The sequence below is a fragment of the Chrysochloris asiatica genome, unplaced genomic scaffold (assembly GCF_000296735.1).
Source record: "Chrysochloris asiatica unplaced genomic scaffold, ChrAsi1.0 scaffold00027, whole genome shotgun sequence".
NCBI classification, from domain to species: Eukaryota; Metazoa; Chordata; class Mammalia; order Afrosoricida; family Chrysochloridae; genus Chrysochloris; species Chrysochloris asiatica.
The window spans coordinates 11,082,333-11,091,144 of record NW_006408545.1 but is presented as its reverse complement, the minus strand read 5'-3'; positions in this window follow the sequence as shown (position 1 = coordinate 11,091,144).

The following is an 8,812-nucleotide window of genomic DNA, read 5'->3' as shown; positions in this document are numbered from 1 at the left end:
GATGAGGCGTTCTGCTCCTGTAAAGATTTACAGCCTCGGAAACCCTGTACAGGGTCACTATGAGTTGGAACCAACTCCACAGCACATAACAACAACAACAACAACAAGTGACTATTCATGCAATTAGTGACTTCTTCTGACTCATCAGGCTGGCACCTTTGTAAAAATACCACCTAAAACTGAGGTAACCTCAAACCCTTGGTTAAAGAAAGGGAAAACAATTTAAACAGGCGATTCCATAGCTCCTATTAGAAAGGTAGCAGCTCTTTCAGTGTTCTATAACTGGAAAAGAGATTCCTGTAATAAATCTGAAAAAAAATAACATGCTCTAAATGGTGTTGTTGTTAAGTGCCATCGAGTTGGGTTTCTGAAAAGCAGTTGTTGAATTGAATCATGAACTTTGTATTTCTAACCGACCTTGAGGTCAAGTGCTTATTCTATGGTGCAAAACCAGGATTCTGATACTCTATGCAAAGAGGTATTTAACAAATATCCTACACAACTAATATAACACACACAAACTAGTTACGTCAGGTAAATATAGCTGTTATTTTTATGCCACATTCAGCTTTGTTGTTGTTAGTTGCCGCTGAGTTGTTGCCTTCAATCTTAAAATTTTCATAATGTAATCTGTTTTCAGAGTGGATTCAACTGTGGGATGTTGAATCAAACATTTTTGAAATGATAATCTTTTCTACCAACTACATGCCATCCTTGTAATTAGCAATCCGGTGCTTACCCTACAGCACCACACCAGGACTCCAACTGAAGAAGTAGAAACTGAGAAAGCAACATGCCAAGCCACCTGAAGATGGCCAACAAAGAAGCTCAGAGGAGAGTAGAACCTTTCAGAATTCACACAGAGAGAAAACCTTTTTCAAGAGTCAGCAACATTGAATGTGGACTTCCAGTCTCCTAAACTATATTGTTGTTGTTGTTAAGTGCTGTCAAGTCATTTCCGACCCATAGCGACCCTGTACAGGGTTTCCGAGGGTGTAAATCCTTACGGGAGTAGAAAGCCTCATCTTTCTCCCATGGAGCAGCTGGTAGTTTCAAACCACTGACCTTAAGGTTCGCAGCCCGATTCGTAACCACTATGCTCCCAGAGCTCCTAAACTATAAGAAAATAAATTTCTGTTTGTCAAAGCCACGTACTTGAGATATTTTTGTTATAGCAACACTGGATAACTAAGACACCAAACACAGTTTCCTCAAGCAGTTGGTCTTTTCTGATATGTCCAAAGTAAGTAAGACAAAGTCTTACCATTTGCAGTTTAGTGAATTATTTAATGTCTCGTCTAGCGCTGTTGATGTTGTTTAGTGCCATTGAGTCAGTATAGGTTTTCCAAGGCTTTTAAAATCTTTGAGGGAACAGAAAGCCTCATATTTCTCCAGTAGAGTAGCTGGAGGACTTGAACCATGGACCTTGGCTCACAGTCTAGTGCTTGTTGTATGGGGCCAGCTAGTCTTTCTTAACTCCCACCAAATAACTTTTTCCTTATAGGTCTGGGTAAGAGAAGGTGAAGGAAGATACTGATGGATTATATGATTCACTTATGAGTGAATGTTAACAGAATTATGATTGTAAACACTTGGAAATTTAATGAGGGAATTGGTCAATGTAAGCATCCTGCTGGGTTTAAAATGAACGATCTCGGTAACAGAAGGAGCAGAGGCAGATCTCACTACCATAAAAGAAGGGTCAGGAATGGTGCACATCCTTTGGACCTTGAGATCCCAGTGCACTGAACCTCTTTGACCCAGCAACAGAAAACTGTGACACTGGAGGAGTGGACCAAGAACCAGAGCACAAGACACACGAGGGCTTTCTAGCCCAAGGAGCAAAACAGGGGAGTGACTTTGGGCAGCAGGTTTGTTTGCAAAGTGGCCTTACTCCAGGTACTTCATTGGTGAAGGAGAGGTTAGGTTTTTGGACTCATGAATCTAGAGCCCCATGCCTTCAGGCTGAGACATGGTAGAGAGGTGTGTCCTGTGGGCATTCATCAACAATCCTCAAAGAGCTTTGTAACATTTCTAGGCAGAGAAAGTCCTGCCTGTGGGCATGACTGAGGAGAGGCTCTCCTGACTGGAACTACTGTGTCCTGAGCATTTCTGATCCTGAATTGTAACCTGTTAGCTTCACTAATAAACCCCCAAACTCTGAGTATGGTATATGAGTTCTGTGTGATCATTACAATGTGTTATTGAATTCAGCATGCTGTGGGAGGGATGGTTGCTGCTACATTTTTTAAACCATCCATGCTTGGAAGGGATATTCTTGCTGTATTTTGTCCAAGACAGATCTGTTTGTTCTTCTGGTAGTCCATGGCTATTCTTCATCAAAAACATAGTTTAAATGTATTAATTCTTCCTTGGTGTTCCTTAATCATTGTCCAGTTTTTGCATGCATATGAAGTGATTGAAAATATCATGGCAAGAATTAAGAACTGCTTACTCATCAAAGTAACATTTTTTTTCTTTTTAATGCTTTAAAAGCATCTGTGTTTCCAGTGCAGTATACCGTTTGGTTTCTTGACTGTTGCTTCTATTAGAATTGATTGTTGATTCAAGAAGAATAAAATCCTTGACCACTTGAATTTGTTCACCATTTATAATGATGTCATTTATTATTCTAGTTGTAAAGATTTTCATTTACCTTATGTTCAGGTGCTATGTGACAGTTTTCTACGGCTATTCAGAAGGTTTTCAGTGACTAAATATTCAGAAATAGTTCACCTCTCCTCCTTCCTAGTCTATATTAGTCTGGAAGTTTAGCTGAAACCTGTCCACCATGGGTGACCCTGCTGGTATTCAAATATTGTGCTAGCTTCCAGCATCACAGCAACACCCAAGTCACCATAGTAAGACATACTGATAGACTAATATGCAATATATGAGCCTCATATGCATGTAAAAGGTGGGTAATGAATAAGAAAGATCATAGAAGAATTAATGTATTTGAATTAGGATGTTGGAGAAGAATATTAAAAGTATCATAGACTTCCAGAAGTACAAAATCCATGCTGGAATAAGTACAGCCAGAATGCTCCTTTGTCTCTCATACTTTGGACATGTATTCAGAAGGAACAAGATCTTAGAGAAGGGAATCATGCTTGATAAAGTAGAGGGTTAGCAGAAAAGAGGAAAACCCCCAACCTGATGGACTGACACAGTGACAGCAGCAATGGACTCAAGAATAACAGCAATTGTGAGAATGTTGTAGAACCAGACAGTACTTTGTTCTGTTGTGCACAATGTCACTATGAGTCAGAACTTACTCGACAGCACCTAACAACATCAACAAATGTTCTATGATTATTGTTGTTGTTAAAGCACTTTTGAATCAATTTCAACTCCTAGTGACCCTGAATAGGGTTTCCAAGGAGCAGTTGGTAGGTTTGGAATGTAACCTTGCAGTTAACAGTACAGCTCTTAGCCTACAAAGTCACATCAGTGTATCAATTATTAAATCCTTCAGAAATTAAGGTGTCAAGTAGATAATTTTGAGAGCAGTCAGAGAAAAGCATCAGCTGACAGTGTGAAAATCACTTTTGCTTACCATCTCTCTCTATCTTGTCTTGGGATACAAAACCCAACCCAGGTTTTCCTAAATTTAAAATATTTTTGTTGATATATGTCTTTTAAACACAAAGAATATAAAAATTGTTTCCACAATAGAAAATAACTCTGTTTAATTGATGTGGACAATAAGAGTTTCTCTAAGGTAATTTGTGGATTACCTTTGGAGTCTTTTTTGACTGTTGGCCCTGTGGAAATTATGTACTTTTAGATGATAATTTAGTGAGTCCTGGTAGCACAGTGGACTATGAGTTTGCTTGCTAACTGCAACATTAGCAATCCAAATCTACCAGCCTCTCCAGAGGAGAAAGATAAGGCTTTATGTTTCTTTAAAGACTTAGAGACTCACAAACCCTATGTAGGGTTGAGTCAGAACTGACTCAACAGTACACAGCTACCACCAGATGATAACTTTGCTCCTTTAACTACAACTAGATTACTGCTTCTGAACCATGGCCAATTTTGCCCCTCAGGCAATATTTTATAATGTCTAAAGACATTTTTGGTTGTCCCAATTTACAGAAGTAGGGGGCAACTGCATGTGGAGCATTGGGTGAGAGGTGTTCATTGGGCTACTGACATCTAGTGTATAGAAGTCAGAGCTGTTGCTGAATGTTCTAAATTGCTCAAGGAGATCCAACTCCAAATGTCGGTAGTTCTACAGTTGAGAAAGTCTGACCTAGTTAGTCCATGGAGAAGGGTTAGACTGAGGGCAAGCTTATGACTTTGTGTCCTTCATATGCAAACTTATTTCATAAAGTCAGAAACCTGTGTAATGATAACCAAATGAGCTTATAGAATATATTGCTATCAAGCTTTTTAATGTAGCAAGATAATTCAGGTTTAATGAACCCATCTACCTTCATAAATATCTCACCAAAAGCTTTCTCTTAAAACTATACTTTGAATTATGAACCAAATCTACTTAGAAATTTTAATAGATTGCTTTCAGTAAGAAAATGCAAACTTCTTAAGTGCTCCACAAGTCTCTGAATAAACTGGTCCTGGCTTACTCTCCAGCCTGTCTCAGGACATTTTGCTTGATAATCTCTAGCCACACTAACCCATTTAACTCCTTAAATGCTTGAAGCTCTTCCCTGCTCAGTACCTTCACCCATACTCTCCCCTTTTACTCTCAGCTCAGAACACTCCTCCTCATCCACAGTCTCCCTCCCTGCTTCTACTTGCCCTTAGCTCAAATGTTGGTTTGATTGTCAGTGCTTCTCAGAAGTGCTCACATAATCTAATTAGGTTCCATTTATTATTTTCTACATTGCACAATAGTCATCGTATTTCTAATAAATTACTTTTGTGTGCTAAAGTTTGGCTTCCTTCTGTAGTTCTATGTTTCAGGAAAGAAAGTTGGTGGTGTTTTTTATACCATGCTTCTCTAGTGCCTAACTTAGTGCCTGCAAAAAACAGGCCTTCAATACATATGTGTTGAGTAAATAAGAGAGCAGCTTTGATCCTCATTGTCATGAAACAAGATGATGCTTCTGCTTCCAGCCCATTTGCCTTTTATTTTCTCTCAGTCTTTGCAGACAAAATCACAATACACCCCATCTTATCCCTCAAGAAAAAGGAGACAGTTTTCCAAAAAACAAACAAACCAGAAAGAAAGAACAAGTTGTGCAGCACTCTGAACTATGAAATTTAGGACTGAGGTTTTCCTGCTGCCTGTGATTTAGTTATCTCTAAAAAGTGGTGCTACTTGTCCCTGGAATAGCAAGCACCAAAAAGCAATGCAATTGTTTTTTTAAAGTTTAAGATAGATTAGCATATCATCCATGTTTGAAGTATAGATTGGGTTAAAGAAAGAAACTCTTGAATGTTTTCCACACTTGAATTGGTCTGTGGTATAAAGATCTCTAAAAGTATCATTGCCAATGTAAGTTTAAGTTTTTGATAATCAAGGACTGACGAAGTGATCAGGAGGTCAGGAACTTATCTAGTCTATGCATAACAGAAATTGATCAAAAATTCAATTAATATGTATTAATAATTATTGGTGATTGGAATATGCAGGTATCAAATTGACTTCATCTGCAAGAGGAAATGGTGGAAAAGTTCAATATCATCATCTTTAACAAGGCCAGGAGTTAACTGTTGAACATACCATCAATATGGTAGTTAAGGCTGAATGGAAGAAAATTATTAAAACAAGCCTATGAGAGCCAGAAGTCCTGATGTGAGGCTGTGGGTTAATGTGCTGGACTGCAATGTCAGTTTGAAATGCAAGGTCGGCAGTTCAAACTCACCAGTTGCTCCTTGAAAGCCCTATACAGGGTCAGTATGGATCAGAAATGACTTGACGGCACTTAACAAAAACAACAATGAGAGCCAAAACCTGACCTCAAACATATCCCACTTGTATTTAGAGATCATCACAAAAAGAGATTTGATGCATTAGACGTTAATGACTGAAGGCCAGAAAAGCTATGGAATGATATCAAGAACATTACACATGAAGAAGGCAAAAGGCCATCAAAAAGATAGTTAAGAGAAAAAGAGAGAGAGAAAAAAAAAAAAAGACCAAAGTGGATATCAGAGGAGACCGTGAAGTTTGCTATCCAATGTACACATGCTAAAGGAAATGGAAGAAATGAAGACGTAAAAGAGCTAAATATAAATGTTCAAAGGGCAGTTCGGTAAGACAAAATCTAGTATTATGATGTAATGTGCAAAGACCTGCATTTAGAAAACCAAAAGGGAATAACATGCTCAGCCTCTCTCAAGCTGAAAATACTGAAGAAAATACTACTTGGGCAAAATTTTGGATGAAGTAGAAAGCTTCAAAAGAAGATGGAAGATATACACAGAATCACTATACAAAACAGAAATGCAGCATTAAAGACATTGATGTAAAATGACTCCAGGAATTGATGAAACACAAATGGAAATCTTTCAAGAAACTTATGCAGCACTGGAGATGCTCACTCATCTATGCTAGAAAATTTAGAAGACAGCTACCTGGGCCAAGTGATTGGAAAAATCCATATTTGTGCCCATTTCAAAGTAAGGTGAATGGAATGTGGAAATCATCAGACAATATCATTAATACCACATGAAACTAAAATTTTGCTGATGATAATTCAAAAATGACTGCAACATTACATCAGCAGAGAACTGCCAGAGATTCAAGCTGGATTTAGTAAAGGATGTGAAATTAGGGATATCACAGCTGACATCAAATGGATCTTGGCTGAAGACAGAGAATAATACATAGATGTTTACTTGTGCTTTATTGACTATGCAAAGCCTTTTGACTTCACGGATCATGGCAAGCTATGGATAACATTGTGAAGCATGGGTTTTCTAGAACACTTGATTGTTCTCATGGGGAAGTGGTAAATAAAACAAGGGGATACTTAAAGATTCAAAACAGGAAAGATGGGAGTCAGGATTGTATCATTTTACCATACTTATTCTGCATATTGAAAATTTAATAAGAGGAGCTGGATTATGTGAAGAAGAATGTGGCATCAGGATTGGGATAAGACTCAATAACAACCTACAGTATGCAGATGATACAACCTTGCTTGCTGGAAGTGAAGATGAGTAAAATACTTACTGATGAAGATCAAAACGATAGCCTTCAGTTTGGGTCACACCTCCATGGAAAAATAAAAACAACAAAAATGCTCATGACTGGACCAATAAATAATGTCACAATAAATGGAGGAAAGTTTGCATTAATTTTTCTTTTTTCTTGGATTCATAAATAACAATCATGGAAGTAGCAGTCAATAGATCAAACAACGTATTGCCCAGGAAAATTTTTGCCAAGAATTCTTAAAGTGTTCAAGAGCAAAGATGTCAGTTTGAGGACTAAGGTGCACTGGCCCCAAGTCTTGATATTTGCTATAGCCTCATATGCATGTCAAAGTTACAAAGTGAATAAGAATGGCCATAAAAGAATTGATGTATTTGGGTTATGATGTGGAGACTAGTATTGAAAGTACCATGGACTTCCAGAGGAACAAACCTGTGTTGCTCCTTGGATGCCATCATGGTGAGATGTCATCTCTCATACTTTGGATATGTTATCTGGAGGAGGAAGCCCCTAGAGAAAGATATCATTCTTGGTAAAGTGGAGAGTCAGTGAAAAAGAGGAAAAAGATAGATTGCCACAGGGGCATCATCCACAGGCTCAAGTGTAAAAACAACTGTGAGGATGGTACAGTACTGGGTAGGGTTTCATCCTGTTGTGCATTGGGTCACTATGAGTTGGAACCATCTGGAAGGCACCTAACAACAACAGCATGAATACCAATCTTGAAGGAAGTAAAGGTAAATAAAAATTTATAGATGGATTACTCTGGTTAACATCATGGTTGTCTTATTGCTGTTGCATGGTCTGCATTGCTATTAATCATTAGCACACCACGTTATTGTTCTAAGTAACTGGGACTGATTGGGTACACTCAATTCTTTTGGCTACAATGATAAAAACATGTTTACTATTTTTATTTCTCTGAGTGTTGGACCTATATTTTTGCTGTCATGTAAAATAATATTTTATTCTATTTATTTATGATCTTCAGTTTTATTGGGTCAAGGTATCTTACAGAATTTGAAACATATTCTCACAGTGAAGAATCTTTTATATATTTCAGTTTGGATCCAACATTTAATTGTATAAAAATTAATGAACTAGAGGCGGGGCTTGATGGTGGATGGGGTAGAGATGCAATGAAGATCTCCATCAACCATACCACAGTATACCAGGTGAAGTGGGATCAGGTTAGACCTCCAAAACTCTGAACTACATATCTAGAAATATTTAAAAAGTTTGAAGGTTTATAGCAAGTGGAATTTGTAGCAGAAGTAAGAAATCTTGTACTTAAGAATCTGTGGGCTCAGCAGGCCAGAGCTGACAACTCTGGCAGACCAAACAGCAAGAACAATTGGGGGAGCAAGCAGACCCACTACGGAATAACATTGCAGGAACCTTGGAGCACAGGAGGACAATATACATTGTTAGTTTTGCTTTTTTTTTGTATCTATTCAATGGCCCCTCACTATCTACACACCTCCATTCTGGTGATTAGGGGGTGCTTGAGCGAGTGGACACCCCCAACCCCCACCACTGGTGGGTTCTGCCATGCATGCACACAGATACTCTCAGCATTTAAAGGGGCAGGCAGCTAAAAATGGCCACAGTTGGCCATGAACTGTTTATTAGTAGGGAGAAGGCCAGAACTAGGGGTGTGAAGAGTGAGAGTGTTTAAAA